The sequence below is a fragment of the Bos javanicus genome, chromosome 17, assembly GCF_032452875.1.
Source record: "Bos javanicus breed banteng chromosome 17, ARS-OSU_banteng_1.0, whole genome shotgun sequence".
In the NCBI taxonomy this organism is placed as follows: domain Eukaryota; kingdom Metazoa; phylum Chordata; class Mammalia; order Artiodactyla; family Bovidae; genus Bos; species Bos javanicus.
In genome coordinates, this window is record NC_083884.1 from 6,189,175 (window position 1) to 6,205,282 (window position 16,108).

At 47.0% G+C, this 16,108-nt stretch overlaps 1 long non-coding RNA gene and 1 other non-coding gene across 2 annotated transcripts; one reads left to right on the plus strand and one right to left on the minus strand.

Moving 5' to 3' along the window:
• The first annotated feature begins 610 nt into the window (after positions 1-610).
• On the plus strand, positions 611-682 carry TRNAW-CCA (transfer RNA tryptophan (anticodon CCA)). Its single transcript has one exon. It is a non-coding gene; the product is annotated as a tRNA-Trp (tRNA).
• Positions 683-5,932: 5,250 nt separating this feature from the next.
• LOC133228513 (uncharacterized) lies at positions 5,933-15,457 on the minus strand. Its single transcript, XR_009730233.1, has 4 exons — positions 15,355-15,457; positions 12,894-12,992; positions 12,230-12,399; positions 5,933-8,883 (listed from the first exon to the last, which is right to left on the minus strand). It is a non-coding gene; the product is annotated as an uncharacterized LOC133228513 (long non-coding RNA).
• Positions 15,458-16,108: the final 651 nt, after the last annotated feature.

The window sequence follows — 16,108 nt, forward strand, 5'->3', positions numbered from 1 at the left end:
TTCCCTGTGCCTAGCACTGTGGCTGGCACATGATAAGGTACTCAACAAGCATTTGCATATGTCCTCAGATCATGCTTCATTCCTGTTTACAGGTGTGGAAACTGAAGGGGGAAGCCTCTTTCCTGAGATCACACAGCTGGTCCCCATGTGCTTCTTCCCAACACGTGCTCATCCCCACATGACAAGGACTGTTCCCTCCACAGAGTTGCTCCAGCCATGATGCTGCCCCTCCTCCATGGCCCCCTTGTGTCTTCAGGCAGAGGACTTACAGAGCATGGCCAACTCCCGCAAAAGCACGATCACCAAATCCCTAAGACACCAGACGATGGAGGGCGTAACGTCTGAAATGGCAGCATCTCCTTCCCATTTCAGCCAGAAAAGCTCAGAAAGTACAGATTCTGCATGAACTCTGGGTGCAAGCCCATTGCATCCTGGGTTGGTGGACAGTAGGGTAAGCCATCTCTCTGCCCAACAGAGCTGCGATAACAAGCTCAACCTGTTTTTTTGACTTACGATGGAGGGTGAAGATTCCGGCAAATAAAGGTTGGGCTTTTAGCAGATTTCTCATTGTTATGGTCAAGACATTAAGCTTTAAGTTTAATTTTGGGCTTCCCTGGTGGCTCAGAGGTTAAAGCTTCTGCCTCCAATGCAGGAGACCTAGGTTCGATCCCTGGGTCGGGAAGATCCCCTGGAGAAGGAAATGGTAACCCACTCCAGTATTCATGCCTGGAGAATCCCATGGACAGAGAAGCCTGGTAGGCTACAGTCCATGGGGTCGCAAAGAGTCAGACACGACTGAGCAACTTCACTCACTCAAGTTTAATTTTGAAAAGAGATATAGAACAGAAAGAAAAGTGTTTCAAATATTAGCTAATGGTCAGGTTAAAAAAAGAAATCCTTTTCTTTTTAAGAATGAATTTGGAAGTACTGGTACATTTTTTTAAGTTTTTTTGGACTATGGTAAAATAGACATCAAATAAAATTGACCATCTTAACCATTTATCTATCTATCTATCTATTTATTCATTTGGCTGCATCAGACCTCCATTGCATCGTGTGGGATCTTTCCTTGCAGCGCACACGGAATCTCTAGTAGCACGCAGGCTCAGCGGTTGTGCTGTATGAGCCTAGTTGCTCTGTGGCATGTGGGATCTTAACTCCTCACCCAGGGATGGAACCCGCATCCCAAGCACTGCAAGGCGGATTCTTAACCACTGAACCACCAGGACAATCTCCATCTTGACCATTTTTACACGTACAGTTCAGTAGTGCCAAGTATATGCACATTGTTGTACAACAGATCTCCAGAACTTTTCCGTCTTATGAAACTGAAACTCGGTACCCACTGAGCATCTTTCCCTTCTCCCCTCCTCCCAGCCCCTGGAAACCACCATTCTGCTTCCTGTTTCTGTGAATTTGACTACAGATGCCTCAAAGAGTGGAATCATCCTTTCTGTGTCTGCCTTATTTCACTCAGCATCATTTTCTCAAAGTTCATCCATGTTGCCGAATGGATACATTTTTTCAGACCCACTTCTGTATAGGCTTTGTTTGATTGGGCTGAGCCTAAAATCCAGGGCCTATTTTTAAAGATGCTTGATTTTTTCATGAGCATTTTCTCTGCATTTATAATATGTAAAAAAGAATGCTTTGCTTATAACCACCCTGTTCAAACAGTGGGGCTTACCACAGAGCAGTGCTTTTCCATTTAATTATACTTTTTCCATTAAAATAAAATCATTTATTAAGACAATTAATCATCAATAAATAGAGAACAGTATTAACTAAGATGGACTATGCTCTGTGTGTTTTAGAATAGTGTTTGTCAAACTGCCCCAGCTCCTCAGAGACATGTCAGGGGCCACCGATGAGGGGATTGGGCGAGTGAAATGCCCACCTCACCCACCTCTGCCTTTAGTCAGAGCAGCTCCAGTCGTCTGTCTCACATTGTGGCCTTCTGCATAATATTTTCTTTGGATAAAAAGTTTCTGTACAGAGGTGTCATTAGTACTATCCATCAAATATTCTGGCCCTCCCTACCTCTAGAGACATTGGAGAGTTGTGCTTCCTGAATTCTTGATGGTTGGGAAAAGCCACGGGACTGATTCTGGCCAACGAGGGTGTCCTTGTGGTCTGGAGCGTTTAATTCCCACTGAAATCCCCTCCAGATCACCCTCACCCCTGCTGTCTCCTTTTGCCACGCTGTTATGGACTGCATGCTATGTCCTCCCCACATTCATATGCTGAAACCCAAGTCCTCAGTGTGATGATATTTGGAGATGAGAACTATGGGAGTTCTCGCGATGAAACTGATGCTCTTGTACGAAGAGACAAGAGAAATCTTGCTTCCCTCTGCTCTAGGTTATGTGAGGACACAGCAAGGAGACAACCGTCTATGAGCCAGGAAGAATTCTATCATCAGACACTGAGTCTGCCAGCACCTTGATCTTGAACTCCTCAGCCTTCAGAACAGGGCGAAATAAAAATACGTTACTTTAAGCCACTGAAAGTTGAGAGTCGATTTGTCACTGCAGCATAACCTGGCCTGTCCTGATCGATACACATAGCTTTTTAAAAGTGTGAAAACCATTTTTGGGGGGAATATAGAAATGCTTAGGTCAATCCAGGCACCTTTTCACTAATCTTTAACACATCTAAACTTTGCTTAATCAAGTCTTGCTTTCTGTGGCCTTACGTTGAGCTAGGGTTTACTCATCTTTTCTTTCTCTTAGATGTTCACCCTTTACATTCGTCTGGGACTTTAGAAGTTTCTGGAGTTTCACCAAATAGTTAACTTTTGTAGCTTTTCTGATGCTGCAGATTTTAACTTTACCCAGGAGAAGAATCCTTTGATTGTCACGGATATTCTCATTCAGCTCTATAATACTTCTCCCCAGCTCTCTAGTCCTATCTCAACTATTTATACGGAGGGGGAATGTTCCACATCCATTTCTTCTAGCCTCGTGGTGAAGCCATACTGAGAGACAGAGAGAAACGAAAGGAAGACGAGGAGGGAGAGGGAGGCGGGAGCCAAGGAACACTTCTGACAGCTGGGGTATGTTGCTGATCTCCTTTTCTAACCATGGGCTTCAGAGCTAGTGGGGTTCTCCTGCCTGAGACTCACGTGATGGGCTTGTCCAAAATGCATGTTGCTGTTCAGTCCGCACTGGGAATATTGAGCTGATTCCCATACACACTAAAGCTTGACTAATATTGTTAAAAATCATCCTGATCACCCCAGTTGGCCACATATACAGCACCAAAAACGTTCTTTTCTTTGTAATATTGGACAATTTCACTTTTTTTGGCCTAGTCTCAGTATCCAAAAAACATTTTGTTTAAAAAAGTTGTTGTAGTCATTAACTTCGCAGCCCACATCAAAACTCAGCTTTTCTAATATATAAACAAAATATACCAGTATTCTGAAATGGAGAAAAATGTACGCATTTTGTGCACTTATTCTTCATATACTTTAAACTTGCATTCTTGATTTAAAGTCATGCACAAAAGCAAACAGACAAAGACAACCTTGAGTAACTGAGTGCAATGAAGCCAAGTGAGCATGAGTCAAACAGGTCCTAGGCCCCCAGGATTACTATAGAAGCAAGACATTGGTCATTGATACTGATCGTCAACTACGGGTCCCAAACTTGACACGTATTATCTCATATGATCCTTGTAACTGCTCTTTGAAGGCGGGATTATTGTGCTTATTTTACTAGATTCAGAGAGGTCAAGTCACTTGCCCAAGGCCACACAGCTGGGAAGCGGCAGAACGTGATTTATAAGACTTACACCTCCAGCCACTGGCCTTCAAAATCCATGCCCCAAGCCATTTGCCTTGTGAGGAACGATCTGAGACATCTGAGGAGCAGAGGAACAGGAGAGGGTAAACTCAGGCTGAATGGGAAAAACGGCCCAGAGGGTATCTTTCACCTCGACCAAATCATTCTTAATTTGCAAGCCAAGCCTCAGGTTATGGCATGAGAAATCTGGAAAGACTGGATGGCACACTAGCATCTCCTCTGAAGAGGATTTGCCTGATCAGGGGAAAAAAGCCACTTCAAATACTGATGTTATTTCATTTGGTCTCAGAGGAGCTGGGGTATGCTGGTGCTGTGTTGGGCGGAGGAAATTAAAGTAAGATGGAAAGAACGCAACGATGCCACCGCGTTTCTGTTCACCTGGGTAATATCACAGCCCTCCATCGAGCCAGCGACATTCACAGTTCTGATATGAAATGTCACCAGGACACGCTGGCACACACAGCCCATCTCAGAAATAACTGCTAACGTGGAAAAAATTCTATGTGTTGTTGCGTTTCCAATTCTATTCCTACAGGACTGGGAGGGGAAGGAAATAAGCTAGAGAAGATGTCCTCTCGTTCACGGTCGTTATTAACTGAAGATGAGCATTCAGGTGCACCCCCTGCACTGAGCGGAAGGCCTCTGGACTTTCCATAACCAGCACCTCGCTCCATGTACCCACACAACCAGCCTCACCTATTGTTTTTATTAATATTCCTTTATTTAGATTTTAATTTAGTTGGGTGTACAACTCCCCTCTCTGCCTATATCTTCTTCAGCAAGTTGCAAGAGGTGGGGACCTAATAAATGCTTATTAATAATGGTTCTCTGTTGTGGGTTTTCTATCCTCATGATGAATTGTCATTGGAGGAGAAATGCTTTGCAATAATATGTGTCAACATTTTAATGAGAACTACTGTGTGGAGTGTCTGCAAAGAGCTATTCCAATGTAAGTTATTGAGATACCATAGCAGTAATTTATGATATATATTAATATTTGTGTCAGGGGCTGGAGGGTACCCTTGTTCCTGGGGAGGCTGAGTCATAACCTGAATGTCTTGCTACTTGGCATGCAGGGGGCACCTCCAAAATGGCATGGTTGTCTTGCTGATTGAGTTGTGTAGATCATGCAAATTCCTTGTGATGGTTTACACTTTAATCCTTCTCTCATGGTAATATAATGGTAATTGATGTCCTTTAATCTACTGTGCTATTTAATGCCCTGAGACTTCTGGTAATTTCACACAACATATCCGCCAGGCTTCTCTGTCCATGGAATTCTCCAGGCAAGTATACCTGAGTGGGTTGCCATTCCCTTCTCCAAGGGATCTTCCTGACCCAGGGATCGAACCCAGGTCTCCTGCATTGCAGGCAGGGTCTTTACCATCTGAGCCACCAGTGAAGACCATCCACCCCTAACCTCCACTGTGTATTTTCTCTGGGAAAGAAAAATGTTCCTTTCTCTCAGGCACCCCAGCTTTTAAAGAAGCAGATTGACATAGATTCCATCCCACTGGGTGTGTCCCAGACTGGAGAGAGGTTTTGCCTGTCTGAATTCTGAGTCCCTTGGCTTTCACACTTTTCCTAAGGAATTCTTGAGGTCACTGAGTTAATTTGTCTATGGGATTTCCTTTGCTCAAACTCCATCACTCCAGACTTTGAAGCGTTTGAGGGCTGAGATGACGTAAGGGCAGTTTCTTCCTAAGTTTGGCACTTCTGGAACCCCACTCGAGAAGCACAAAAACACAGTGCTTAGAGTGTGCCACCAATGTAAGGAGAGGACTTGGATAAAGGAAGGAGGGAAATGCTCAGACTCCTCAGCTCCGATCCATTCCTGAGCTGAGCACCCTTGAACTCGGTCTGTCTCCCAGCTCCCATCCCTCCTGGAGCACAAAAATGTCAGTGCAGCATCTTAAATGAAAACCAATAATGTATGTATCACCCTCCCGTGGAAACAAATGACCGTAGCAGAACGGGAGAAATAAACTCGCCAAGCACATAAATAACCATTATGTGCATCTCTGCATGACTGCAAAGTATTGGATCCGGAACCTGACAGAACATTACAAAGATTTGTAAATGGCTGTGGCTGTCGAGGTGGGAAACAGCAAACCACATATCTCCAGTGTTTTCGAATTTGTTTTATTTTTGTCAAAACGGAGTACCTAACCTTGATCTTTGCTTTCTTGAATGGAAACAAGATTCCAGTGGGTGTCCGTACTTTCCTAGCTGCAGATAGGATGCCATGGGGATGCAGTGTGTCCAGGTCCTGGAGCAATCGATCGTGTGTCTGAAGGTACTCCCTGTGCATGTGGACAAGGGAGAAAGGAGCAGGAAGGGAAGACGCTTGAGCAGTTGCGGCTCTCGACTCCCCGTGTAGACCCGCAGGAAAGGAGACGAGCACATGGAGACCCACAGCAGCGCAGGGAGAGGGGGCGCGGGGCAGAGCAGCCCATCTCTCGGGCAAAGGCGGATTATTTCTCACAGAGCTTACTCAGATTTTTCACTCCCCTTTGCTCCTCCTCTGCTTTTCTTTCTTTCCCTGATCTTGAGCATCGACCAGGAGCGGTCCATTTCCAGCAGGCTCATCCTCACATCTCTCCCGACAGCCACAGGGGGCACACAGGTCCCTCCTTGCAGGTCCCATCACTCTTTCCCCCTCACACATGGTCTCAGAGCATTTCCCTCCAAGTGCTCCTAAACCTCTGAGCAGCAGGAGAAGCTGTCTTTCAGGATGGAACTTACTATCCATGCAGAGTAGACCCCAGACAGCCTAGCTAGTTTCTCTCTAGTTCTCCACACATAGGAGTTGCTCAAAATATTTTTGAAACTTAGAGGTGCTTTAGTTTATCGGTTTCATTCTTTGCCCCACTCCTTAGCAAAAGCATAACTAGCTAAAGTTAGAAAATAAGCCAGCAACCCAAGTGCATATTAGTAGTCTAAGAAATCAACACTGTACAGTTTTGAGAAATTGTATGAGGCTAGTTTATATCAACTAAAATAACATTTTAACAACATGAAAGGAACAATTGTTCATAGTAGGAAATCTGATAAATAAACTAAGTAAAAGAAATTTAAATCATAAATCGTTCTGTCCCCAATACATACTATCATGATTTTTAATATCTGAAATTTCCTGTCATTTTTGGAAATACATAAATGTATCTTTACAATAATTTCTTTTCCTTCCTTCCTTTTTTCCCTTCCTTCCTTTTTTCTTCCTTCCTTCTTTGCTCCCTTCCTTTTTTCTTTCTTTCCTCTATTTAAGCAAAATTAGTATCACTCAATGCAGTTTCATAACCCACATTTTTTCACTTAAAAATTCATGCTGAGCATCTTTCCAGATAAATGTCGACAATCTAGTGCTCAGAAATGAGTTTCTAGTTTTCCATCAGGATGCAATTTTCTCTTCGGGTCAAATGCTAGATGGTAACAAATCAACATCTTTCCGAAAATGCTTTCACATAAGGCATTTTAAAAAGAGCTAGCCACTGTTTCTCATCTTCACCGCTCCTCCTCCCCTCAAATAACCGAGAAGTTAAAAATGTCTGCTACCACTGAGATGACATTTAAATATCAATGGTTTTATTGGTAGGAAGTTTGTGATTGTGTGGAAAAAAGGAGGCTTTCAATTGTTCTGTGAAGGTGTTCTGGAGGTTTTGGGAAGGGGGAGGAGAAATCTTGAAGGAGGAAAGCAGAGAGCGGTGTCCTCTTGTCAGCGGAATAGCAGCAGTTTGGGGTGCACCAGCTTCTTAGGATTAGGGTTGGCCCTGGATTTTGGAAAGGCCGCCCCTCCCCACAGCAGGAGGCCTGAATTGGTGCAGTTTGGAGACCACGTGGAGACAGACCCAGGGCTCCCGGAGTCTCTGCATTTTCTGCAGCATCGCTGACAGAGTCTGACCCCCAGACCATTTTCCCTGGAGGTGACAAGAACAGTCAGATCTACAACTCTTAGAACACTGCTTCTGTAAGGCGGGAAAGAGGAAACTGACACTGGTGGGTTTTCTGGAGAAGATGCTTCCAGGAAGCCAGAATGAGTCAAGCTCAATGGGACTGAACCCATTCTTGGCCATTGAACAGAGCACTGAAGCCTGGGGTCACAGAGCCTTCCCTTTAACTGACGACTTCTCCTTTGAAGACTCACCAGAGTGCAGATGGAGACCCAAAGTATGGCTTTAGGTCTGCCTGACCTGCCTGTTGACTTCACAGACGCACGACATCTTACATCCAAGGTGAACATTTTGATCACCCTGCCTACACGGAGGGCCACATGCAATGAGCCCAGGCCCTAAGGCAGCTGACTCCCCTGCTCAAGTGATTTCTTAGGAAGGAGGTTGTTCAAAGACCCCTGGCAACCTTTCCAGTGGCTCATGACCTGAGTAAGTCGTAGGCCTAACCCTATGGTACTGGAAGATGACCTCTGGCCTTGTCTTCAGTGTGAAAGAATGCTCTCTTTGCAAAACTCTGCCTTGGACCATCCTTGTCTTGGCCGGGGATTGCTTCATTGCTGGCAAAGTGGCAACAGTAACCTACGCACGTTCAGTTCAGCTTAGTCGCTCAGTCGCATCCGGCTCTTTGCAACCCCATGAACCGCAGCACGCCAGGCCTCCCTGTCCAGCACCAACTCCCGGAGTCCACCCAAACCCATGTGCAGTGAGTCGGTGATGCCATCCAACCATCTCATCCTCTGTTGTCCCCTTCTCCTCCTGCTCTCAATCTTTCCCAGCATCAGGGTCTTTTACAATTAGTCAACTCTTCGCATCAGGTGGCCAAAGTATTGGAGTTTCAGCTTCAATATCAGTCCTTCCAGTGAACACCCAGGACTGATCTCTCTTAGGATGGACTGGTTGGATCTCCTTGCAGTCCAAGGGACTCTTAAGAGTCTTCTCCAACACCACAGTTCAAAAGCATCAATTCTTTGGAGCTCAGCTTTCTTTATGGTCCAACTCTCACATCCATACATGACCCCTGGAAAAACCATAGCCTTGACTTGACGGACCTTTGTTGACAAGTAATGTCTCTGCTTTTTAATATGCTGTCTAGGTTGGTCATAACTTTCCTTCCAAGGAGTAAGCATCTACAAATGTTAAGGGAAGGAAAAAAATTTTAAATGTTAGGCACCAGAGGCATCTCACGGAATGCAAGAGCAGAAATGCAGCTAGATCTCATGAAGTCTTGTGACATGTAAATTACAAACGTGTTTGATGTGAGTAAACAGAATAGATAACATCAACAGACCAGCAAAGCAATGGCAAAACCACACACACACACAAAAAAAACCTAGTAATATTGCCTTAAATGATTAAAAGGCTTATTTTTCTCATGAAATAATTTCAAAAGTAGGCCATCATCCACGTCATTAGGAATCCAGAGGTGAGATTTCTGTCCTCATGTTTGCAAGGCGGCTGCTGCCCATCCAAGCACAGATCTGTGTCCCAGTCTAGAAGAAGGGGGAGGGGGAGGGGGATGAGGGTCTTGTTGGCTCAGTGGAAAAGAATCTGCCTGCAATGCTGGAGATGTGGGTCCGACCCTTGGGTCTGGAAGATCCCCTGGAGAAGGGAATGGCAACCCACTCCAGTATTCTCATCTGGAGAATCCCATGGGCAGAGGAGCCTGGCAGGCTACAGCCCATGAGGTCACAAAGAGTTGGACACCACCAAACCAGGGACAAACTCTAACTCAAACACATTAGAGTTTGGACACAGCTAACTTTTTGGAAAGCTCTCCTAGAGGCTCTACCTGATGACTTCTCTGCTAAGAATGTAGTCACAAGGTCACTGGAAAGAAAGATGAGAGAAAGGTCAGTGGAGAGGAAGATGAAGAAACTCTTTTTTAGTGGACATATGGCTACCTAGAGTGTAGTCTGAAAGCAACTGGTGACAAAGATAGACCAAGGGCTACTGTGTACTAGTTATCTCCAATCTCTTGATGTATAACAATTTACCCCAAATCTTATGATTTAAAATGATCACCTCTTTTTTTTTCATGACCCTGTGGGGGCAGGGCTTAGGATGAATGGTTTATCTCAGTCTTGCAATGTCTGGGGCCTCAGCTGTGGTGGTAGTTTAGTTCCTAAGTCGTGTCTGACTTTTTGCGACCCCATGGACTACAGCCCACCAGGCTCCTCTGTCCATGGGATTTTCCAGGCAAGAATAATGGAGTGGGTTGTCATTTCCTTCTCCAGAGGATCTTCCTGATCCACGGATCAAATCTGGGTCTCCTGCATTTTAGGCAGATTCTTTACCCACTGAGCCACCAGGGGCTTCAGCTGGAATGGCTTAAAAATGAGTCGACTCTTCCTTCTTATCACCCAGGGTGTCTGAACCGGGGCTGGAGGATCCAAGACAGCCTCACATATGTGTCTGGGGCTTCAGGTGGCAGTGGGCCGAGGCCCCTCAGCTCCCCATCACATATATTCTCTCCAGCTTGTGGTCTCTCCTCATTCCGTAACCTACCTCTTGCATCTTGACACGGGTCATTGGCTTCCCGGGGGTGGAAACAGAAGCTGCAGGGCTGCTGAAGGAAGGCCTGTCCTAGACATCGCATCACACAGCACCACTCTCCAGGCGTGCTGGTCAGATTTGAAAATCGAGTCAGAGGTCAGCTGGAATTCTAGGGGAAGGCAAACAGACCCCACCTCCTGATGGGGAGGCAGTCCCCATCATGCATGGAGAGTGTGAGGCGGGAGGAGCTGACTTGGCCTTTGCAGAGACTCTGCCCTGCTGGCCGTGGGCACTGAGGCTGCTCTCCTTCCCCTCTCTCCACCTGGCACTTCGCCTCTGGTCTCTCTACAGATCTGTGTATTCTTTCTGGCTCCATTCATTTATAGATGAGGCTTCTGTTACCCATAAAAGTGTGTTTCCCTAAATAGCAGAGGACCAGCATCAAACATCATTCAGTCTGACCACGTGATGGGGATTGTGTGTGTAGATAATCACTAGCTTTTCCAAAATGCTGTACAGATGTCCTGGTCCAAAAGGACAGGTGAGAGAGGTCTACTCACCTCCCTAAATTCGAAAACAACTGAAGTAGAGGTTCTTAATCTGAAATCCAAAGAATGTGTGAACCCCTTTATATTGTATACAAATTTTAGCACATGTGTTCATTTTTCTGCAGCTGGCATCAGCAAACTCCCAACAGGGACTCTGAACAATGTCACTCACCCACTGTTCATCACCTACCATACACCCACCACCAAAAGCCAAGAGCTATTGAGAATGGACAGGGCATTCCTGGTGGCTCAGTGGTAAAGAATCTGCCTGCCAATGCAGGAGATGTGGATTCAGTCCCTGAGTGGGGAAGATTCCCTGGAGAAGGAAATGGCAACCCCCTCCAATATTCTTGCCTGGGAAATCCCATGGGCAGAGGAGCTTGGAGGGCTACAGTCCATGGGGTCACAAAGAGTCAGACAGGGCTTAGCGACTACACAACAACAACATCGAGAATCGACATACAGCCAGGGGGTGCGATGACTGAATGCCGGAAGGAGACCTATGGGGGTCACTTTTCCGTAAAGCTCCTCTCGTCTGGGGTGCCTGAATCTGGCATGTGAGGGACAGATGTAACTGTCACCATCAGAAAGTCAGTGCACAGGGATCCGGAATGCACTAAAAGCACGCGGCCAGGACTGGTGGCTGAGCATTCTTTTGCTGTTGACACAGAGAGGGTACAGACAGGGTTTCAAGCTTGATAATCGCAGCAAAGTAAAGCATGTCTGCTTTACTGCTTCCCCGAGGGCTGATTGAGAGGTCTCAACCAGGTGCCTGCCAGCTTTGCTGTGTCCTAGACACACCTGGACTCAGTAGTCAGCCTCCCAGCAGGCGGGACCCCTCAAATTCACTGGGCCATTGGCCCCTCCCGTGTCCCAGGATGGGGACCATGAGAAGCAGGGGGCGCTGGACCATGCCAAGGGCTCCCTCCACCCCCAGCGACCCCCTTCCTTCTCTCCCAACTGTGGCTGTAGCCAACGGGATAAGCCCTGCCAATTGTCAACAGGCTGTCTCTTCCCACTGAGCCTTCTGCCTAAGGTACGTTTATAATTGTACTATTCTTAGACCTCAGATTCTCATGAGAGATCTGGCTCTCTGCTGGATGTCCCTTGACCTCCATTGCTAACGTTTCTGCTGCTTTATGCTCTGCACTGGGAGTCTGGATCAGATTTACCCAGCAAAGACTCATGAAGCACCCTGCTAGAAGGGATGAAGCTGGGGCGTGCAAACGATGAGGGAAACAGAGAATTCTTCCTCCAATCATGTGCCCTCCTGTCCCCTTCACTAAGGCTGATCTTGGAGAACTAATTTCTGTTAAGTAAATAGCAATGCAGACATCAATTTCCTGTCCATGGCTGCAGCATCCACAGTTTCCGTCTTTCATTCAAACATGTGAATGCTTTGCCTAAATAGCACGTTTCTCATTTAGCATACCTTGAAAGACTGCTATGTCACTTGGTCACAATCGTGAGCAGACCGTCTGTGCAAGCCCGGGATGGCTCCATGGAGGCACGTCACAGCAGCAAAAGGAGATGCTTCAGCATGCCCGGCAGACTCCCAGGAGAGAAATCGGCTTCCGAAACTCATCTTTGAAAACCTGAATGCTGAGGAAGGAGTTTGGAAACTCACGTGAATACATCTTAGAAAGTCATTATTATTTTTTTAAGATGCATTAAAAAGAGTTTTGGGAAGAGACCAAAAGTTTGCACGTCTCCATCTAAGGGTGAAGACTTTAGCTCTGACCTGTTCTGAAGTTTTCCGTTGACTTCTTAGCTGTATGTACCCAGGAAATCTGAAGGCAGCTTCAGAAGTTACTTGCATTGAGAGAACAGCATTGAAACATGTATATTACCATATGTAAAACAGATAAGCAGTGCGAGTTTGTTGCGTGAAGCAGGGCACCCAAAGCCAGTGCTCTGGGATAGGGTGTGGGAGGGAGGTGGGAGGGAGCTTCAGGATGGGGGGCCACTTGTATACCTATGGCCAATTCATGTTGATGTATGGTTAAAACCATCACAATATCGTAAAGCAATTATTCTCCAATTAAAAGAAATAATTTTTTAAAAGAAATGACAGGGAGAAAAAAAAAAGAAGTTACCTGCATCCCTGAAGCCCAGGTGACTCAGTGGGTGCAACCATTTCTATTATTCTAAACTTTCATACAACTTCCCCCTTGGCTCAGCAGTAGAGAATCCACCTGCAACACAGGAAATGCAGAAAAGATGGGTTCGATTCTGGGTCAGGAAGATCTCCTGGAGGAGGGCATGGCAACCAACTCCAGTATTCTTGCCTGGAGAATCCCATGGGCAAAGGAGTTTGTTGGGCCTCAGTCCATGGGGTCACGAAGAGTTGGACATGACTGAGCATGCACTCATGCAAACTTTCATATATATTTCTATATGTGAGTCTTCCAGAAACCCTATGCAGCATTTATTATGAGTTACATTTTTCAGGTGCAGAAACTCAGGGAAACTGGGATGCTTGCCCAAAGCCACACAGCTGGGAAGGGGCAGAGCCCCGTGTTTGCAGTTCTTCTGAATTGTGTCCAGGATACAGTCCACTTCCCCCCACGGCACCCCACTCTTAGATACCTAAATCTGAAATCCAGCCTTTTCCAAGAAGACCTAGGAAGCTGAATGCTGGGATCAGAGGAATCTCATCCTCCATTGCCTTTTCCTTTGGCGTTGACTAGATGTATCTTATTCTACAGTCTCTGAGCCAGCAGAGGAAAGTGATGAGAGTGTTCCCAGATGTAACTAACTAATGTCTTTAACACTGGGATGCCCTGGGCAAAGGTTATATGCTACTGCTGCTGCTGCTGCTGAGTCACCTCAGTCATGTCCGACTCTGTGCGACCCCATAGACAGCAGCCCACCAGGCTCCTCCATCCCTGGGATTCTCCAGGCAAGAACACTGGAGTGGGTTGCCATTTCCTTCTCCAATGCATGAAAGTAAAAGTGAAAGTGAAGTCGCTCAGTCATGTCCGACTCTTAGCGACCCCATGGACTGATGCGTACCAGGCTCCTCCATCCATGGGGTTTTCCAGGCAAGAGTACTGGAGTAGGTTGCCATTGCCTTCTCCATTATATGCTACAGTATTCTCCAAATATTCTATGAACGGTTGCTCTAGCTTTTTAATTGCAAACATCCTTTATTAAACTGAGGGCCAGGTGACGGAGGGAGAGATCTCCTTCTATTCTATCAGATCGCAGAGCAGGGGCCCTGGAGAAGGAAGCTTGCAGCCACAGTGAGCAGTGAGCTCCCCAAACCTGGAAGGTGAGGTTCGCCTGTAAGCCCGCTCCAGCTGCTTCTGCGCAGCAGTCCAGGAGATGCAGGTCTGGTGGCACCACATGACTGATGGGTGACCTTGGTCGGGAGGCTTGTTTCTTCCCAGTGCAACAGTATCGCGCTGGGGGAGCACCGCCCACTGAGAGCTGATGTCTCAGCCTCCGTGATAAACAAGGATAAACGAATTAGCCAGGAAAAAAAAACTAATTGGATTTTATAGAGAGGATGTTTCGCTTATCTCGTCTTTGCTAACAAAACCAAGGCAATCCTGGAGTTGTCCTGGGCTTCTCTCCCCTTCTGTTTTACAAAGCACCCACAATGCGTGCCATTGAGAGGTGCCCCAGCAGGAGCTCATATTGAGGATCACATCCCAGCCTGCTGATTCAAGGCCTCCTCAGAGACTGCTTTTTACTTGCTCTCGAAGCCTTGGGATTACTTTGATATGCTGGCCACGTGACTTAACATCATTTCTAACCAGAATCATAATCCTGAATCACTGATTTAAAAGAGCAGGGTGAGGGAAGGGGAGGAGCTGTACAGCATGTACACATTCAAGGGACATCTCCACACCTTGAAAATACCCTTCCTGATCTCAGCCTAGGACACGCACACACTGCTTCCAGGGCAGGGAGAGCCGGAGGCAGTGACCTCAGAATGGGGAGGTGAAATTTGCATGCGATGAGGTCGAAAGTGGCAAGTTTTCCATTTCTGTTCTTTCAGCTCCACAGTCTCATCTCAGCACGCAGGGGCCCCAAGATGTGCTCCCTGGTGCTATCATCAGAGTCTTTGATGATTCTGCCCTGACCCCAGGGGCCACAAGTCTCTCCACTAGATGAGGTCTGCTCAGCTTGGCATAGCGCAGACTGGGTGGGGGTGGGGGCCCAAGAAGAACTCCTGTCACTTAGTCACTGAAAGAGAAGGCCGATCCACTTCAGAAGTTGGAGAGACAGGGAAGGAGAGAGAGAAACCTGGAACAGAGGAATTGCTCGTAATTCTGCGGGCCGGCAGGCTTTTTCTGAAGGGGTCACACCAGCATGATGTGACGGGAGTGGAAATGATGAGCAGCTGGCTCCTGGGAGAGGAGGAGCCTGGAAAACGGCTGAGACGAGGGCACCGAGACATGGGGTCAATGATTTCCTCTAAGAAAATTCCTGCTCAGTGGTCTCGGGTGATCGCTGTTATGAGGGGGTCCAGGAGGCTCAACCCACCCACCCAATCTGCCTTGACCAGGATCAAATCCACCTTCTGGGACTCTAACTCAAGTGCCTTACCACTACTGTGATTCCTCCTTTGATCGCCAAGTACAGTTTAGGAGTGTTTCTGGAAGGATTCTTCCCTCTCCTCCACTCATCTCCGGCCAACTGTTCCTCCCCTTCTGCTATTGGGGAGTTCTGGGGACTCTGTTATGGTTTTTTAACTTCAGGGCATTCTGTCTGTGACACATCAAAGTGACATGAAGTCCTGGGAATTCCAGCTCAGAACTCTGGGCCTGAGCTCATCAGGGGTGTCTCGGGTCAGAAGTGTGAGGGAAGGGGTGTTGGGAGTGGAGGTGGGGTTCAGACAAACAGCTCCTGGGTCCCGAGCAGACCCCAGGGACAGCTTAACCCTGACTGCCTTTTGTCGCTGATGCGGCACACACAGGCAACACGGGGTTTACTTTGTCTGGCTCTCTGTTTTCTTGTCCTTCAGAAACGACTGCTAATTCTGGCTGGCCACCCTTGTGGAGTCATTTTAGATTGATTTTGTGAAGCTAGCAGACAGGGTTAGGCTGTGCCACTCAGTGGAGCTGCTGGGGAGGACTTGCTAGAACCGTTAAAGACGTTAGGGCGATGGGTCAGCTGTGGCCATGGAGAGTGACAAGTCAGCAGAGCTGGGGCCTGGGGCTTTCTGAAGTACTCAGGGCCCTCGAGGTGAAGGCAGCTCAGCCTCTGTCCCACGCGCTTGGATCGCTAAGCACAATTTACACTCCCTGAGACCTTTCCATGAACAAGAGTTGGCTCCCGTCAGTTCTCTTCAAGGCTGCAT